Source organism: Corvus hawaiiensis, chromosome 5 (assembly GCF_020740725.1).
Source record: "Corvus hawaiiensis isolate bCorHaw1 chromosome 5, bCorHaw1.pri.cur, whole genome shotgun sequence".
NCBI lineage: Eukaryota > Metazoa > Chordata > Aves > Passeriformes > Corvidae > Corvus > Corvus hawaiiensis.
Window position 1 is genome coordinate 27617542 of NC_063217.1, and position 19318 is coordinate 27636859.

The window sequence follows — 19318 nt, forward strand, 5'->3', positions numbered from 1 at the left end:
AGAGGTGTGAACCACTGTCAGTCCTGTTTCTCTTAAAAAGTGCTTGCAAGATAAATAAGCAAAATTATCATAGTACAGATAATATGGTGGTACAGAAGGGAAGGAAATGGACTTGTGGAGTCTGAGTGCCTGCACTTTAATTTGGTCACTTACCTTGATTTTCATTTCTGCCAGTACAGAAGAGGCGATACTGTGATACATGGAAAATAAGTTAACCTTTCATAAGGAAGCTTGGGTTCAATAAGAACACATTGATTCAGCCCGGCAGGGAATTTGATATATTTCTTCTCACTGATGCCATTATCAGTCCTCCAGAGCAGTGCATTGTTACTTTTTTGCAATATAGAGCACTGATTGTTTTTGAAATGTTGATGCAGTTTGTCAAAGCAATGAGGTTGTTCTCATTTATGAGAAGACTTCTTTCTACAACTAGATTAGTGCAGTAGTGCAGAGGAAGCTTTCAGAAAGCAATAACTGAAGCTCAGTGCCTTTAATGTGCCTGTATTTTTTAAGATTAGTACACATTACTGTCAGCAACTTTTATACCCGAGGAATCAGACAAAACAGTGCAGGTAAACACACTAAAGCCTTTAAGGAGAAAGGAATAAATGGAAACTGTGATGGTTATAGGCTTTTGGATGGTCTATCTTTAAGAAAATTCCTCTTTGTGACTACTCTATCCCTACCAATATTCTCCAGCAGGCAGACTATTTTTGTCTATTAATCATATATGTGCTATCAATATTGGCTCCTTTGATAACAAAGCAAAAATCAATGAAGATGAAGTCAGGGATAGTCTGGTTTCTATTAGCGTTTTAGCATGATGAAAGATGAGTTTTCTTTTACTGATTAACACATCTGAGTCTGAAATACTGCTGAGTTTTGTGAAGGGAGAATTTACTGCTTCAATAACCATACTAGTATTTAGTCTTCCTATGTCTCCATGTAAATTTCATGGGAAAAATGGCAAGATAGGAGATATGTGGCTGCCTAGTGCTGCAGGCAGGTGTGATTAGTCTTACACTTATTTTTCAAGTGGTACGTTGTGATATTAAACTTGATAAGCACCCTTGAGAGCAGGAGACAGGGCAAAAAAGGCTTGTAAATGCACTCACACACTTAAAATTGCATTGTCAAAATTTCCAGTCTTTGAAGTTCCTGAAAATTATACAATATTATTGGGAAATTATCTTAACTGTTCTACAGACCTTCAGATACTATCAATTACCATCTTGCTACAGCAGTAGCAGTTTATATCACTTGAGGATTTGTTTCCTGTGTTGTAAACCAAACCATCAGACTTCTCAAGCAGTTCAAGCAACTTGCTATTTAAAGGTTGGGCCTAAAGTCATGATCACAACATGAATAGTCCCTGTTAAATTCAAGCCCTGTATGTGTGCTCACTCATCAGAGAACCTGAAATCACTTAATGTTTGTTGTCTTTCTGACCAGTAACGCCACCAACTAATTATTCCTGAAGAGAGATCCCTCGAGAGAAGGCTGACATCTGTGTCACATTTTGACTGCTCTATTAGGAGCCTACTGTTATATGCAGTCCGTGTCTGATCAGATTTCATGTGCCCTGAAATCCAGACAACCTCGAATGGGATGCTCTTAGGCAGTTAAATTACATTAAATATTTAAACATAGAATTTGACAGCATCCATTAGGTTTATTAAGGAATCACTCTTCTTGCTACCGGAACCAGCCACACAGCTTACAAATTGTATGACTTTTAAAACGAATAACACTTTCTGCTTCCTATGTCCTCCAAGAATAATTTTTCGTGGTAGTTTCCAACATTTCCACAGTAGTGCCAGAAATTTCTATGAAAGTTTCTGATCCTATTTCCACTGAAGGCAATGTCACTAAAATTCGTTTTGAACTAATTGAAAGAGAAGAGAGAAAGGAGAAGGGAAATAATTATAGCACAGAAATTTATGAACAAACCTGGATGAAGCAAATAAAAAATTGTATCAATTTGTCAGTAAAATCTGAGTGCATCAAGCAAAATACTTCATTGTAAGACCTCTTTGGTCTAGTACCAAATCATGAAAGACCCCAGAAGGGAGGCTAGTAGTGCACCGCCGGCTCGTGGAATGAATTCCAGTACAAAGGAATTAAATAACTTTCTTGTGGCCATGACTGATTTCATTGGTAAAGCTGAGGGCTGCAGCAAGGTTTTATGATTGTCAGTGCTGTCTCTAAACTGGTAAAATTGTCTTCTATCTTTGGAAAGTGCCACAGTATCAGCATTGCTCTAGTTTGGCTCCAGTTGAAGTCAGTTAATATTAAGCCCATACTCCATATATAAAGTAATGATACCATTTTCAAATGGCATTTTACCTTCCTAGAAAGATTATCACCACTCTAATAATTATGAAAACCCTCTGCATTGTGTTTTGTCTGATTTCATAATCTTATATAAATATTTATCAAGATATATATGTATTCAAGTAAAAAGATTCCTTTATGCGCATGCCACTGTCTGTTTTTGAAAGCTATTCTCTTCTAAGGTTTTGCAAGGCTCTGAATAAACCCAACTTTCATAGTGTTTGCTACACATTGTTCTCACATTTAGTGTCTGCTCTAAATTAATGTCCTGATAAATTATTCTACTTCAGAAATTGTTCTGCTTTCTTTATTCTGCTATTATTTAGGACATTTTCACTTTGTGAATAGGATGGCAATTTAAGTAAGAAAGCAGAGCTAAATTGCATGGTATGATAATTTTTGCTGGATCTTCAGTAGTCTGTTGATGTGACATTGTGATAACTTTGAAGTAACATTCACACTGAAATTAAAAAATGCTGCTTTCAGGGGTTGTTGACATAGAACATTTGTATACAAAATGATGCTATACCAGAAAGTGTGCTGTTGTATGATGATAGCAAATAAAAGATGACAAATTACAGTAGAAACAGAAACGAGCTGGTTTTTTTTTTTAATGTGAGAAAAATTGGTATGTTGCATTTTTTAAGGAACATTTATCTTAAGAAATGTAGTTCTATGATTTTTTTCAAGTAGCTGGGGAGTACTGCTCTTATATGAATCACTGTCATGGTTCTAACTTCATTGATACTTCTAACATAAAGGTAACTTCAGCTGGCAATGCAATTTTAAGAGCAAGTGTAGGAGGAGAAAGGAGACAGAAGGGCATGAAAGTGATGACAGAGGGTATAATATCTGGCTAGTAAAAATAACCCACATCTTGATCTTGATCTACATAGTCTGACTGTAGGAACCACTTTGGACAGATCTCTGTGACTGTGCCAGCATATCCATGAGGTAGCAGAATGTATCTTAGCATATTCCTGCTTACCTGGGGTGAGATGCACCCTGCTAACTTCTCTTGAGTTTTGCTTTAAAGGACTGTAGGATCCATCCTCATGGAGGTTTGGAACTGGATGTGTGTGGCTGAGTAGCCTTAGAGGAAAAAAAGGACACAACAGGGGTGATGGCTGTGAACTCCTGCAAGAAACCTGGAATTCAGTGTGATGAATTACCAGTTCTTGGGGCTGCTTTAGAAGACACAACTGGTGATGGTCCATGAGCCTTCATGATAAACTGTTATCCCTGCTCTACAGAGTGATTTCTGTGAGAGCAGGAGACCTTCTGTACAACTCAGTTTAAAGGGTTACCTGCCTGTTTGTGCTTTAAGTTGAAATGAAATCAGATTTTTGCCTAATCATTGGTAAACTGCTTTTTTTTGCCTTTTTTTTACTCCAGCTAATACAAACTTGACTGATTTTCCCACCCAAGGGAAGATGTCTGTGGTTTCTTACATATGCAAAGCTGTGGATGATAAACAGAAAGATATATAGCACCAATGTATTTATTCAGGGGAAAAAACCCTTCAATTATACAAAATTGAACAATTGTTCAATTTGTGGAAACAAATACTTTAAAAAAGGGCCATGCTTAAGACCTTCTGAAGTTGGCATTTTCAAAGGTACAACACAGATTAGGGATAAATTACAAAGGTCATGTGGGGACAGAGAAATGTCTTTTGTCAGTATAGTCACCCCAAGGAAATCAACAGAACCAGGTTCCTTCCTTCTTCAGAATTTCATCTCTGCCCTCTTCATCTTGATCCTTTGCAGCTTTCTCACCTTTCCTCCACATCCACAGCTACACTCACATGTCTGCAAATCTCCCACCTTCCCCATCTGCACTTTCCTCTTCTCCTCAGCCTGGCTCAGTGTGTGCCACACTCCTATGGAGTCAGCACAAGGCATAATCTGCTTCTTTCCTCGCTCTCTAACACTGCTGTGGAGATGTAGTCTCCTCCTCACTTGTGATCTTTCACATGTTCTTGACTTGTCCAATACACCTCTAGGAAACAAATCTCCTGCTCTTGATACTGGAACTGGAATGTTGCTTTCTTGTCAACATACAAGTCTATTAAATCTTCTGACATGATTCTGAGTTTTATGACATGAAAGAAATCTCAGAATAACTGATCCCACTTTTACCACTCTACGAGTGCACTGTACAGTGTATGTTGTATCATCCTGTCTTCCCCCAGCTATAAGCCATTATTCACAAAAGTATTTCTGTCTTAGTTGCATTGCTGTGCACCATAATGTTTTTGTGGGTTTTTTTGTTTTTATCTGGTTTTGTCTGAAGTTTTCCAGACTCCAAGTTTTGCTGTGTTTTTGCTTCTCTGAGCAATTTGAATTTAGCTCCTCTTCACTTTTGAAGCTCTCCTGCTTCATGACCTGAACAACAATGACCTTTGTGAAAGTAAACAATTTTTCAGCCTTTACTCAGTAAAGAACAGATTGAAAAGCAGTATCCCATTTCCTCTGAAAATGTCTGGTTTCTTTCCCTGCTAAACTTTCATCAAAAGAAATGGAACACTTCTTTCATTTCCAGTTTCTCAATGTGTCTTAGTTTTCTGCCACTGCCATATGCAGCCTGAATTACTCTCCATTGCTGAGGGATTTCATATCATACACTAAAGAGAACCAGCAAATACAGCAACAGTTTCAAATGCATTGAAACACTGGAAAAGCACAGAAGAAAATAATTACCCCTTTATTCGTGTCATTAGGCCAGACTGACACAGTCCCTTTTGGCACACCATCTGTCTTAGATTAAAATGGAAAAATTTCTTATTAAATGATGCATTTGCAAGGGGTTCACAGCTGGAGAACCAGCCAAATCTTTTAACATCTGTTCAGTCCAAAGAGATCTGGCCCTAAGGTACCTTTGAAACAATATTCTTGAAATGGTGCTTTACTTCAATGCCAGAATGGATTGTTCATCACTGTTGTGCATTTGCTATTCTACATTTAACAATGGGGTTATCAAATGGGACTGTGAAAGGAGCACCCAGCGGACAGAGTGGGCTCCTATGACCTGAGAAGACCTGCAAACATCTCCACGATTTTTAACTTTCCAAGTACATTCCAGGTTTTCAAACCTACATGATGTGAGAGCTTGAAATTTTGACAGCTGTAAGAAGGCTGTGACTATGAAAAGAGAAGGATGCTATGAGATCACCAGCACTGCTTAGTCATGAATCTTGCTTTGCCACCAGGCAGTGATAAATGGTAGTAACAATTGCAGCATATGTTCAGCCAGTAATGAATGCATCTCAGACTACAACAGTTTTTGCTCTCATCAGGTTTCCACTGTGTTTGTTCACTGAAGAGAATGATGAGTTTACTCTTACTTGAGCATTCATCTCAAATGTGTTTGTGTTTAATAAACTCTTTGTTTGAAGCACAGGAAATGACTGTGTGCCGAAAAAAAAAGACTAAATATTTAGATAGCAGTCCGGAAAGGTCATGCTATTATGCACAAGGATAAAGATAATCCATCTGTGATCAGCTGTCTTATTTAAAAAGCAAATAAAATGGCCACCTCCAGATACAATTAATATGTCTGGTAACCAGATCATGCATGCATGGCTGCTCCAGAACTAGGACATAGCAAAGCTGCTGCTGTGCCACACAGACACAGTTAATCCAGTAGGGCCAGATTGACAGGGATGCACAGATTGATAATATGGACATGCATAATAGCACTGACATGTCTGGATCTGTGTCTGCTGCTAGACAAAAAGGCCTGGCTGCTCTTTACTGCATGTGTTAAGTCAGCAAGACGCACTTTGATATGAAGACACTGGAGGTGCAGGCAGCCAGCTGTTTTTGGCATCAGAAGGGTGGGAACTGCAGCAAAACCACCTCAGCCCCACAGAACTGAACCCAGATTGCATTGGAAGATGAGCCAAGAAGCATGGGGCAGCAGTGGAGTAGGAAAGTCCTACTGCCCAGTAGGAGAGGGGGTTTTCCTACACAGCCAAAGTCTCAGCAGCAGCAGAAATGGCCAGACCGTGTCTCCCAAGCTTTTTGTATCCTGCCTGTGTCTTTGTTCTTCCCCTTTCTTCTTTCCAGGGGATATCTCAAGGGAAGTTTGGCATTGGACCATCATGCTTGGGGAAGTACAACTAAATTTGTGCTATGATGATAGGAAGCAGTAAATTGGCTGGTACATCACATTCTTCTGCTGCAGAGGTCTGGTCTTTGGTCTGATGGAGAGAAGTGGGGATGGGGCTCATTCTTGCAAAGTATGACCAACTTGATGTATGTGAGCAGTACTGTTAAAACCAGCAGACCCACTCAGAGAGCAAAAATAAACACACGCAGGGTTTACCTAATCTGAGATTACCTTTCAAACAGCCATTTAATTTAAGGATTAAATAGCCAGTTTCTCTGGCTCCTCACAAGTGAAAACGTGGTGATAAATGAAACTTTGGCATTGGCTATCACTCAATCTGATGAGTCGGTGGACCACATAACTTGACTTAAATGGGCATTAAAATTTAATTGTCCTTAATCAAATTATCCTATCACAAATAAACGAACTTTCCCGAACTAATTTTCTTAGTGTGTTTTTATGGTGTATGCTTCTATATTTCTTTTTCCTTGTTCATTGTCAGAGAAAGGAGAATAAATGGAATATTCAAACAGTTTCTGCCAGCTTCCCCAATGGAACGCATTCACCATCACCCTGCCAATTAGTAGTCATATGAACATAAATAGCTAAAATCCAGCCTTTCTCTGTGTGTGATGTAGTGTTACCTGGGTTATTCTTTATTTTGATATGTGTATAATGCAACTAGAGGGAAAATCACCTTGGATCTTGTGTTTCTATTTCCTGGTAGCACATTTCCTAAAGATAAACGTATACTACATGTTAGCCATCCTTCTCCATTTAAATAATGAAAATTTGTTCTAGAACTCTGAAAATACCATCAGACTACTTTAATAGAGAAGTTGTGTCTGTTTCTTGTGTATTACTATCCATTATATAGGCACAGTGATTACCTCCTCCATTGCATTTTCTGACTGTAATGTTTTATTTTGCCAGATAGATTTTTCTTTTTAATTTTAATTTTTTTTATCCAGCTGGTTTTAAAGATCAAGTGTTACTTTCCTGATCCCATGTCAGAGAAAGAGTTCAACTTCAGAGAAAATTTCAGTAAAAATATATAAATGTTGTTAAGGTTCTTGTGTGGAAAAGCAATGCTAAGCATAGGAGATGTGATAAATTTATTAAACTGGGAGACAGCAAAACCCAGAGCAGGTTGTCAAGAATCAAGCATAGCCCTGAAATGGTTACTCTGAGTAGCAAAGGGAAGATGAGAAACAGATAAAAGTGGATTTGAAGGTGACACCAAACCATGACACCCCTGTTACAACATTTTCATGTTTCAGCCTGTGCTTTATGATTTGTTACAAATGTGGTACAAGGATCTGGATAAGACTGAATAAACAGAGGATGCTTCTCACTTCAGCACATGTCAGCACATATAGCCCAAAAAATAGCTTGACAGGGTGGGTGTTTTAGTTCAAAAACAAACACATGGTACAGTAAGAACAAGGATGTATATAAAGTTATTTTTGATTTGTAAAGTAATGTGGAAGATGCACTTTTCATATGGAGACAGATGAGTGTTTAAAAATGGGCCTAGTATTTGACATCTTTGGCCATAAGAGAAGTAACAAAGCGGGAAGATATAGTGTGTATGATATACAACACCTTTTTGCAGTGCACCTTGTTACCCTACCATTTGGGTCTCCTGATCATTAAACTCTTCACATAGTCCTGACCAGGCATCTGAAGCTTTTCATGAGAGCTCAGCTGTGGACTGCAGTTCCTGGCGTACAAAGGAGGAGGGTTTCTGTATTCTGCAAGGGAAACAAAGTTGAAAGGAAGAAGGAGTTCTTATTTAAGCTATGTTAGGTGTGGCATGCTTGCTCACCAAAGCGTGGAGCATGTTTTTATGCAGTCAAGCAACAGGCATGGGAAGTGGGATCCAAAAGTGTGAGCTGGATACAGCTCTACTCTTGTGATTTTTTTGTTGGGTTTTCTGTTTGGTTTTTTTCCCCATGAACAAAGGTTAGGATTCTAACATCAAAGCACTGGCACAAAATGGATAATCATGATGACACTGAAAGCTGTTAAATGTCTCTAACCACTGTCTGAAGGAACCGAAGCATACTATGAGACACTGAATAAAATGTAATTCATGATAAGACTAAGAGTGGTGCTTGAGGCCACTCGCATCAGAGAGTGCATTCCTCCAAATAAAAAAGCTTGATATACCTTTTGACCTTATCCTGCCATCAGTCACAGACACTTTTGCAACATAACAAACGGTGAAAATTTGAAAAATTAAAGAGTGATCAAAAGTCCAAATTTAGGCACCTGGAAATAAAAATGTCACAGCACATGAACCGTGGCTTAACACTGAATTGATTCCAGGTGTCCTGTAACATGCCTTATGTGGCATGCACTAATCTACACTTTCAGTTAACTATTGCTCAATTGCCCTTGTGGTACAGAACCTTAAGTGAAATCGCAGAGCCTGGTTTGGACTCTCAATGAACACCTCCCACCCCAACTGTATTGCCATTTCAGTTGTTTCATGGAAAAGGACATTTTCTTGGTCAGTGCAGAGGAAACAACCACTACCAAGGTGTTAACAGCCCCCATTGCTCTCTGCCTGCTTCCTGAACTGCATTGTTTGCTCATTGACTCCAGCTAAAATTTGCATTATTCATTATGCTCTTATTTAATTTTCATATTTGCAGAAACCTGGCAAGAGATTTTTTTTCCCCAGCTGCCATCTCCCCAGAGTAGCCCAGGCTGGGAAGGAAAATGACTCCAGTAGAAAATAAAAGGACAGAAGGTGCAGATGATGCCTGCATGAAGACTGCACAGCCCAACTACCAGCGATGGCAGAACAAAACAGACTTTGTCTCAGGGGAATGTTTCTAATGCAGCACATTGCTTACGGGAAGAGGATGGAAGAGAGTCACCTCCCAGCCTCAGGGATTCTTTGCTGTGGTTAGAAAATGCAGCAGTTTATATAGATTCCACTAAGCAGGAGAGAGGATATTGTGGCACTTTTTTGTGAACATGGAATGGCTACTTTGGCTTGAGCAAAATTTGCGCCTTAAGAATGAAGCAGTCACAACTGAAGTTCCTTAGTAAAACTGCCACTGGCTTAATTACTCAGGTATTTGAAATCTGCTCTGTACTTAAAGGCTAGAAGATGACTAATAGTAATAGGCTGGTTTATTTAAATTTCATCATTCCACAGTTTATAATACTTTTAAATTATAACAATCAAGAAAAATTTTAATGAATATCTTTAGAATAAAATCTAGCAATAACTTACAAGAAACTAGATCTTTTGATAAAACCCCCTTTTTTTAAAAAAAAAATCACAGTGCATTACAAAGCTACTTTTATAGCCCACAAAATCCTTTAGCATCTAAAATAGTGATCTGGAAACATCGTGATAAAGTAGTGGTGACTGGGAACAAAAGGCAAAGTGGTCTGTCTTTTCTTTGAGAAATTTCCAGACACAAACCAGAATGATCAGATTTTGTAACTAGATTAATCCTTGTGCAGCACTTACCATCCAGCATGACTTAAACCTGTTACTTGACAGTGCACAGTGAACAGTGAAGAGCCTTATTTATAAAAATTTGGTCGCCAATACTACATTTGAGACTTCCTATAGTGGACACTTCTTTTAAAGAAAGCAACTGGGGGTGTTGCTCTACTTGCTCTACATAGTTTTCTTTCAGAAAGGTCAATGGACATGACCATGAAAAAACCCAGGCAAGACCTGCCTGCCAAATGCAAAAAAAACCTTAGAAAAAGCTGAATCAAGAACCAGAGCAGCAAGCTCAGAATCTTGAAACCCTCCTCAGACCAGCACTCTTTCTGTAAAAGCCTTCTCTGTTAATGTCTCTGGTTCTAAATTATGTTTCGAGGGGACCTACTCACAGAAGCACATCATCAGCACTCTTTTTGAAGTGGAACAAAAAATTTCTGCCATAGCATTTGGCAATCAGAAAATACTGCTTCATAATTAGGCTTTTTTTTGTGGGTTTGGTGGGTTTGTTTGTTTGTTTTTTTAATGCCTGTTATGTGAAATATCACTTTAAAATAAGTCAGTGAGATATTCCAATAATGGTGAACTTTTCCTTTCTTGACTTCCCAAATGTAACTTTTGTGTTTACTATTTAGAACTGACACTCCTTCTAACAGTTTTAATTTTCTAAATATTTAAAATTTTAATCTTTTAAAGTCAAGGTAAAAAGCTCTCATTCATATAAATAATGTGATAAATATAATTAATATAAAAAATCTACACAGTCCAAAAAAAATCCTTAAAATACTTTCAAAACATGATGAACATACTTTGTTTCAAACTTTGATTGACAGCAAGAATTAACTTGCAATATCAGAACCTCCTTATAGCACAGAAATTCTGAATTTCAATCAGCTCTATTAATTCAAAAATCCTGGGCTGATGTCTCATTAGATGTGCTGTTATACTCTAGGGTGCACGTTAGGAGGAACTGAAGAGGAGAAGGTCACAAGGACGGATGCTGTGGTCAGCAGGCTCCTGAATTGGCCATGACTGAAGTAGCTTTCAGTGTCATCATGATTATCCATTTTGTGCCAGTGCTTTGATGTTAGAATCCTAACCTTTGTTCATGGGAAAAAAAGCCAAACAGAAAACCCAACAAAAAAATCACAAGAGTAGAGCTGTATCCAGCTCACACTTTTGGATCCCACTTCCCATGCCTGTTGCTTGACTGCTGGCTCATCTGGATGTAGGACTTCTGGCTCATCTGGATTTAGCACCCACTATAGATGTCTGAACACAGTACAACACTGTCCTTATTTTGGTCAGAGCCACTGACATACCCAAAGTAGAACCTAAATCCATGATGTGTGGCACTTGGGAGCCAGTCTGGGTTTCCACTCCCAGGTGTTACCCAGACAAACACGCCTCATCTGACCCCATACACTGAAAAGAAGGGCCTCTGTGGAGAAATGGGCTCCCACTGGCCATTGGAGTTAGCAGGCCCTTTTTTGGTTGGCAGGTAAGGAAGTTACTCATCACATTTTAAAACTGAAAAAGTCTAAGTATTTATAGGCCAACAAAGAAGGAAATTGGTCAAAGGAATAATACCTGGGAAGATGGTTAATCCTTTACATGCCTGAGAGCCCCTGTTTTTGAAGGGGCTGTAACCCGGTTTCCATGACATGTCCTAGTAGTCGGAAATACCCTGCTCTCACCCGTGTTGGGCTTGGAAACACCTCACAGACACCCTGAAGCTTTTGGAGTCACTTTGAATCATATGAGTCAGAAACAGCTGGTTTTGTATCACATCTCACTGTAACCCTGAGCTTGATTAAACTGAACATAAACACACTCTTGCTTCCAATTCAAGCTGATCTTTAAGCTCTGGCTGTGAAGTCTCATCCTGGAAGAAGGCAAGAACAAACAGGAGAAAATTTCTTGAGAAGCTTTTAATTGCTTTTCATTCCTCAATTTGCTTTCTCCTTCCTTCCCACTTAGAAATAATAATTGCTTGTTTTTTCTTTTTAACTAAAAACAAGCTATGAGAAAAGCAGGTATTATCCTACTCCAACAGCTGTATGCGATTTACAGCACACATTGAGAATGTCTTTTCATTTTCATCACTTGTCTCAGAGCAAACATAGCAGCCTGCAAGTGTGATCATAAGAAACACCACAGCACAAAAGCACTGGCATTATTGCACATTTGACACAAGTCAGGCTAGGAACTTGCTCTGTTATCTTGCTCACTGCTTGTGAGACCTGTCTGAGAAACTGTTAGCTTTGTGGCTGGTGGATAATAGCAGAGCTCTGTTGTTAGCTGTAGGCTAAAGCTTCCTGCTTATGGAAACAACCACTACTTGTCTTATTTTGATCTGATCAGATGTCTGTGGCTGCTAGTCAGTGCATTTCCAGTGGAGAAGAAAGTCTGAATGATTAACATCTGCTCTCAATTTACACTGGGTTATTGCTGGGACTTGACTGTCTCAGCTCTTCCATCTATGCAGATCTGGACCAGGACTTTGTGACTGTTTAAGTGTGCCCCTGGATAGAACAATTATATGACTCAAGGAACCTTTTCTCATTTTATTCCCAACTCTATCTTTTCATTTTTCTTACCTAGCAGGGTTGACCTGCAGTCATTCCATTTACAGTGGAAGGTATTGATGTTTCATAGCCTAATCAGGCAGCAACTCTTGGTAATACATTGCCTGTTTGGGACTTAGAAACAGAAGATTATTTTTCCTTACCCTAGCACTTATGTGGCATCAGTACTGCAATGCTGTATTTTATGAGGCTAATAATTTAAAACTTTCTTTCCATGTTCTGTGAAAAGACAAGAAGTTGCTATTTTTCTTACAAAACCACATTAAAGAGAAAGCAACAGCAACTGGAGTATTGCTGTCATGGCTTAATGAAAAACAGAGCATTGCAGTGGAAAACACGCTGGGAAGGACAGCTTCAATTAGAGGAAAGGGGAGATTAAAGACCTCTCTTTTATACAGCCTAGGGAAGGAATGTGAAAGAATGGGTTTGAAGAAGGCTCTAATTGAAGGATAAAATGGAAATGGTAAATGGCTTATGATAAGATCAGTAAGCAGAGACAGTGAAGCCAGTATTGCTAGGAATAGGTGTAGAAGTTCATAAAACCCCCAAAAGCCAGTTCAGTCTGGAACAGGCAGATACAGAGGAAATATCCCAGGAATTGAGAGTACAAAGAAATCCTACTGGACAAGGACTAAAGGTTTGAAAGGGAAGAATGTAAATAGTTTGAAAAACAATCAAGTATTGTTTGCATTTAAAAAATATTCATTGAAATAAGAGGAGAGTTAGGAAGAGAAAGGTCTTTTCCTGAAGGAGGAGTGAATGAAATTTGATTACAATTACATGCTGAAGGTATCCCTGCAAGCACAGAAAATCAGTCTTCTCAACCGGGAAGATCTGCATAGTCGGAAAGGTAAAATCTCTTAAACTTGAAACTAATACAACAATGTAATATTTCTTCTTAACACATTGTATAAAAGAGCTTTTACTCAGACAAGTATGTTTTTAATTAATTTAAGTAATTAATTCAGCCAGGATGAGAACAAGGTCAGGGGGAGAGGAAAGCTGGATGAAGGAAATTATTTCAACTTCAAAGAATGTTTAGCTGCATTAACAAGAGCAAGAGAAATGGGATACCAAGAAGAGGAGATTTTTTGCAAAGAAGTCCTCATTCTCCCTAGCTTTCCTGTGACAGCTAAAAATTTTAGCCTGTTTGTTTGCTGCTTCTCTGATTTTGAGGCAAGGCTAACCAATCTTGTTTTCACTCCCCTATTGATCATTTGGAGAGCAGCTCCATCTGAGCAATCTCCCACTTGTCTGTGCAGTCCGTTTTTTCATCAATCCCCAGCTGGCGCCACAGGTTAAGTGCTGTTATATCTTGTAGTTGGCATTGCCATCTGATACCACTGACCATTTCATTTATTCCATGAAGTGTCTGAATGTGTCTGTCCTCTTGAGAGGCCACAGATGTCTCATTTCTTTCTGCTCTTAACTGCTGTCTGCCCTGGCTTCATACCACACACTTGATTTTGTCACGTGGTCCTTTCCACAGTCTGTGCCTGTTCCACCAAGTTTCTTTCTCTCTCAGCTATTAAAAGCCGTGAGGCTAGCCCAGTATGTGTGCATAGGTAGGTATGTATATGCACATAGCATGTATTTCATTTATCCAGGCCATGCCACCTCCCTGCTCCTTTTTTGATGGCAGGTGTTTTGGGGATGATGTTTTGGGGACAGTTGCCTGGCACATGCAGACATCTGCCATGGTGAAAGGAAAGAAACCAGCCCTTGAGAAAAATGGTTGCTGCAGGTCAGGCCTTAGAGACATAACTATGTGAGGAAACTTGGCTGTTCCTTGCCTGTACCATATCTAGCTCTTTCCAATGCCCTGGGTCCATTTATTTCATCAGTACTTAAAACCTCTTTGAAGTATTTATAATTTTTTATTGGGTGTTTCTAAGAGACGCACATAATACAGTTGGTCCAACAGTAAATCTGCTATGATGTGTTTATAAGGAAGGTTTTAGAGTCTCTGGAAAGTTTAGTGTTGAATGATGCAAGTTTAGACTGAGCTAGAAATGTGAACCAGAAAATCTAGGTCATTGTGGGAGAGTTTCTATTTTTACCTGAAGTAGATGAACATTGACTGACATCCTTATGAAAGGACGACACTGTTTCCTTATTGACTTACCGTCATTGTGTTTCCCCTTTAGTTTAAATTCTGCCCTGGTGAAGCACTAGGGAATGTTCCTGCTGCAGCACTAGAGCTATGTACAGATGTCCCAGTTTGTCCTGTTATTGAACAAGGTGTATTATCTCAGGCTCAACAGTATGCTGATGGAATTTTCAACTCAGCTGCTTTGCCTCCTGGGCACAGGTCTGTGCTATGTAGACAGGTTTGCATTGACAAACGTGATATGCTTGGTGACTGGTACAATTTTTCCCCAGTTAGAAGTGATCATCAGGAGTTCACAGTTGGAACTTGTGATCCTGGCCATGAAGGAGAACAGGACCTGGAGCAGCTCTTTATCAACAGCTACCTCTGGTCAACTCTAACTACCTAACAGGGCATGCCATCCCTTACACCCACTCCAGGCAGGTGACTTTTACCTCCTTTTTTATTCAGCACATACAGATTTGTTAATGTTCAGAAAGGAAAGTATTGCACTGGATAAAGATGACCGAAATGTAAAATTGCTGCAGCTTCTGCAGTCAGTCTCTGTTCAAGTAGACAGGTCCATCTGCCACCAAGAAACAGGAATGGGCAAAGGTTGGACCCTTCGTCCACTGCTACGGCTGAGCAAGCCCAGGGAGGTGAGCAGTATGTCAGTATGGACACTAGTGGTAAGACAGGTTATTAGTCGTCCCAAAAACACCTTTTGTACTTTTGTGACCGCATTACAAGCTAGAAAATCTTCAAAAGTTATTTGTCAAGGAACAGGACAATGTCTCCAATTTAAATTTTCATGGGCTGGAGAAAGCCATTTTGCAGGCAGTTCTGATCAGGTGGATGCCACTGTGGCCTTTCCACATGCCACACCATGCTGCAGATTCTAGAGAAGGATGGGTCCATGATGCAAGATCCTGTGTGGGCAAGCATTGTTACTCACGTAACCTGTTATTCTTGGGACTGGGTTTAGGGCCACAAAGTAGTTGCTTAGTGGTGTTATAATGCCAGCTGCCTGAACAACTGTGTGGCAATTTGGAAGGCCACTGCCTTGTGTCCACACTTCTCTGAGAGCTTTTTCCTTTTTGATAACCTTCAATCACATCCTGCACTTTTCTTGCGTATTTTATGCCAAATTGTCCTCAGGTCAAATAAATCTCAAAAATTAAATTGGGCTGAAAGAGAGTTCATCTATTCTTCTCTGCTCCTCAATCACTCAGAAGGTGCAAGTCCTGCAGAAGAGAGACAATAACTACTATTTCATATAATAATATGTGTATATATCTGTGCTTACTAATTTAAAAGGACTGCTCTATCTACTGTGAGGAGAGGCTTCATTGTGATAAGTGTATTATATATGCCCTTTAGAAATCACAGTCTGAACACCTGACTTCAAAACTACAGTGAACCAGATTCTGTGCCTATTTTATTAGATGATCCTTCAGCTTTGACTTATTTAGACAAGACACTGCTGAAAGTGCCTTTTAACATACAGCAAAGGTAGTGGAAATGAACTGCTACTTCAAATGCACCATCTTCCCAAAGGAAAAAAAGGGGTTTTGGGTAAGGTATCTATCAATATGAATAAGGCTGAACTGGCCTGAGGCAGGTATATTTGCTCATGTGGGCAGCATAGCATTTGAAGTCATTAGCATCACAATAGTTTTAGTATTTCCTATTTTAAATTATTTTGACATATATTTAAATATAACTGAAATTTTAAAAACTTCGTGTATTGTTCATAATGTTATAAATAGTCTGAAATTTTAATAGAGAATAATTTCTGCTTGAGATGAAAACTAGATAGAAACCAAGGAAATAAGGTGTAATAAGGTGCTAAGAAACGGACGATAATGATTTGTGACGTATTTTGAGCAAAATTGGTGGATTAGGGTAAAGATGACAGTGGCATGTGTGGGTAGTTTATTCCCTAGTGGGGGCAGAATAGCAAAGACAATAAAATCCTAGACTAGTGCAACTCTGGGCCTTCCTCAGAGAACCACAGTCCTGCTTTTGAGGAATGAGCAGAAATAAAATCCTGTGAAGCACTATGGCAGCTATCACCAGGGAGACCATCACAGATCTCAAACATGTTTATCCAGAAGAATTACAAGTCACAGAGTGAGATGATATACTTGGAAATGGTATTTTAAAAGTAAAAACACTGTTACCTGGTAATTGCAGTGGTATGGAAATGTGACACTTTGAGTTCTTAATAAAACAAATCTGTTTTTAAGAGAAACTGCTAAAGACTTGTACTTGCAAAATATCTGTACGTGAGAGAACTGGTCATTGTGCAAGAAGGGAAACCAGACCAAAAATGTCACCATGGTAGAACTCCGGAAAGATCTTTAAACAAACAGATGTTAAAAAAATAAATTAAACAAATAATCAAAAAATAGCTTATGGTCCTATATAAGACAAATACATACTGACATCCACAGGTGATCATGTTTGTGGGTGAAACAAATCCCACTGCGTACAATGTGGTCCTCATGGATAGGATTCAGATGAACTTGTGCTCAAGTTTGGCAGAGATGGAAAGCCCAAACAATTGTGTGCTCTGCTTTGTTTTAGACAGAGAAATGGGAATTGTTGCATTCTGGTCCTGGTTATACCACTGATCTATCATACTGGGCAATTCATCTGCTTGTTTCAAGGTTATATCCTACAAAGGAAGATAGAAGCTTGCTAGAGTGCTATGAAGATCAGCTAGTTACCATTTATGCAGAGGTTTACATGTGTGAAGTGTTGGTTTACAAAATGCTGTATGATGCACTTGGTTGGCATTCTTCACAATTGGCCTTTTCTCTCACGTGTCTTAAAAGCTTTTCTGTTCCGCCTGTACTGCCCATGGGTCACCTTGTTTCTCCAGGAGTTTTTCAATGTCACATAGCTCTTGTTGGCTCTGTCCACTCACATCTGCAGAGGTATAGAAAATGACAGTGTTATCCATTACTACTGCTGAATTATGACTAATCCTGTAAGAACAGTAACTAATAGCAGCAGTCTGTGTAAACACATGTTTCTGAACAAGAATTTCTTGCTGTCAGGCTTGCTTTGAATGTGAAGTTGAACTTGCTGGTAGTTGGATGGTTCCAGTCTCCTGTCCCATATCTCTGGGTGTATAAATATCCACAAACCTTTGCAAATGATTCAGTTAATAAAAAAAAAAGATTTAAAAAATCCAGTATCCCACAAGTCCCTCAGTCTAAACCAGGAATTCCAGCTGGTGCTGCTTGATTATCTCATGGAGGAGGCTGGGGTCCAGGAGCAAGTCTGGGTTCCCTGATATGGCATCTCCATGTCTACTTTTACCCTTTGCCCCTTGAGAGAGAAAATTATCAAGACTGAAATCATCATCACTGATTATCCAGCAAGTACAAAGCATCCTAAATCAGAAAAATATTTTTAATGTTTAAGATTTGAAAGAAACAAGTAATGTTCTTGTAGCAGGAGCCTGATTCTGATTTTGAATAACAAAAAACTTTTTCTGAGTAACATGAAGGACAAAAGGAAAAGACAAGAAAAATTACCAGAGACATATTCCTTCTTAGTTTCAAAAATACCATCATCTCTGTATTTCATTGTGCACTTTTTTGACGCTGATATTGTCTGTGCAATGTTTACCTCCCAGTATGACATCAAACCATTTCTCAATGCTTACGTCTTGGCTTATGTCTTAAGAAACGAGCACTTTGTTCTTCTGCATTCTTTAATATTATTCTTCACTATTATTGGCAGAAATACGTTACTGTCACTCACACACTGACACAAATTCAATCATTCTTTCAGTGAACGTCTTACTCTGGTTAAATTGATCAGTGTGCACTTTGTAAAAACATTTCAAGATAAAATGAATCAAGTCAGTCAAATAACCAGGAAGTCCAATGATTCATTACAGCTGATATCTTTAGTTATATTAGTATTGCATCTTTAACTTCTTTTAAAGGCAATTAATTATTTGCAGCCCTGATTTTCTTACTGCTAAACACTTAGACCTTTATGACTGAATTTTCTTGGAGTGGGGAGCTGTATGACTTTTTTGCCATCTAACTTTTTGTCCTGTTTCCAAGGGTGGAAGAATAGTTGCTTGGTCTGATGAAGGCTGCAGCCACTGTGTGGGTCACAAAAGCACTCTGCATGGCACCCACGTGCTTCCCACTGAGGCAATTGTTTCCTTTCCACTTGTGTCAGCATTTTGCCCACACTTTTCAAACCAAAGGCCACATCCTTATGGATCATTTTATTCTGAGTGATGAGCCAGTCAGGTGTTTTTTTCCCCTGGCATATGAAGAGTGAGAAAGATAGCATAGAGTCCCCTAATGATTCAGTGTAAAAAGTCAGGGCTTATTTCTAGATGGATGTGGTCATAGTTTTCCCTTTATAAGTGCATATGCCAATTGCAACTCGACTGTACTGCCATATGAATCAGAAGTGCCTATGTAGAAAGCCTGCTGATGTGGGAGTTTCAAGCATGCTTCAGTGAAGAGAAGCTGTAACTCTACCCCAAGTGCATTTTGGAAGCCAATTTCATGCTCTGTTACAAATAGGAAAAAAACCTACCTGCGCTAGGTACACAGCACAGATACTCTTGGCTTTATCTAATCATGAAGATGGGTAAGACAGAATGTTATTTCACTTTGTATGAGTTCTTGTGGGGAAACCACAGAGCTACAGCTGCAGGCTTGGTTGCAAAAGTATAGT

At 39.1% G+C, this 19318-nt stretch overlaps 1 long non-coding RNA gene across 6 annotated transcripts in view; it reads right to left on the reverse strand.

The window, feature by feature from the left end:
- The window catches only part of LOC125325640, a 37154-nt gene that overhangs the window by 10807 nt on the left and 7029 nt on the right, over window positions 1–19318 (reverse strand). For 3 of the 6 annotated variants that reach the window (XR_007203457.1, XR_007203459.1, XR_007203456.1), the window contains 2 exons: window positions 17332–17533; window positions 8081–15843 (listed from right to left, as the gene is read on the reverse strand). This is a non-coding gene — a long non-coding RNA (uncharacterized LOC125325640). Of the gene's footprint in view, window positions 1–1652; window positions 15844–17331; window positions 17534–19318 lie in introns of those variants that run through there. The other 3 variants (XR_007203461.1, XR_007203458.1, XR_007203460.1) reach the window with 3 other exon arrangements.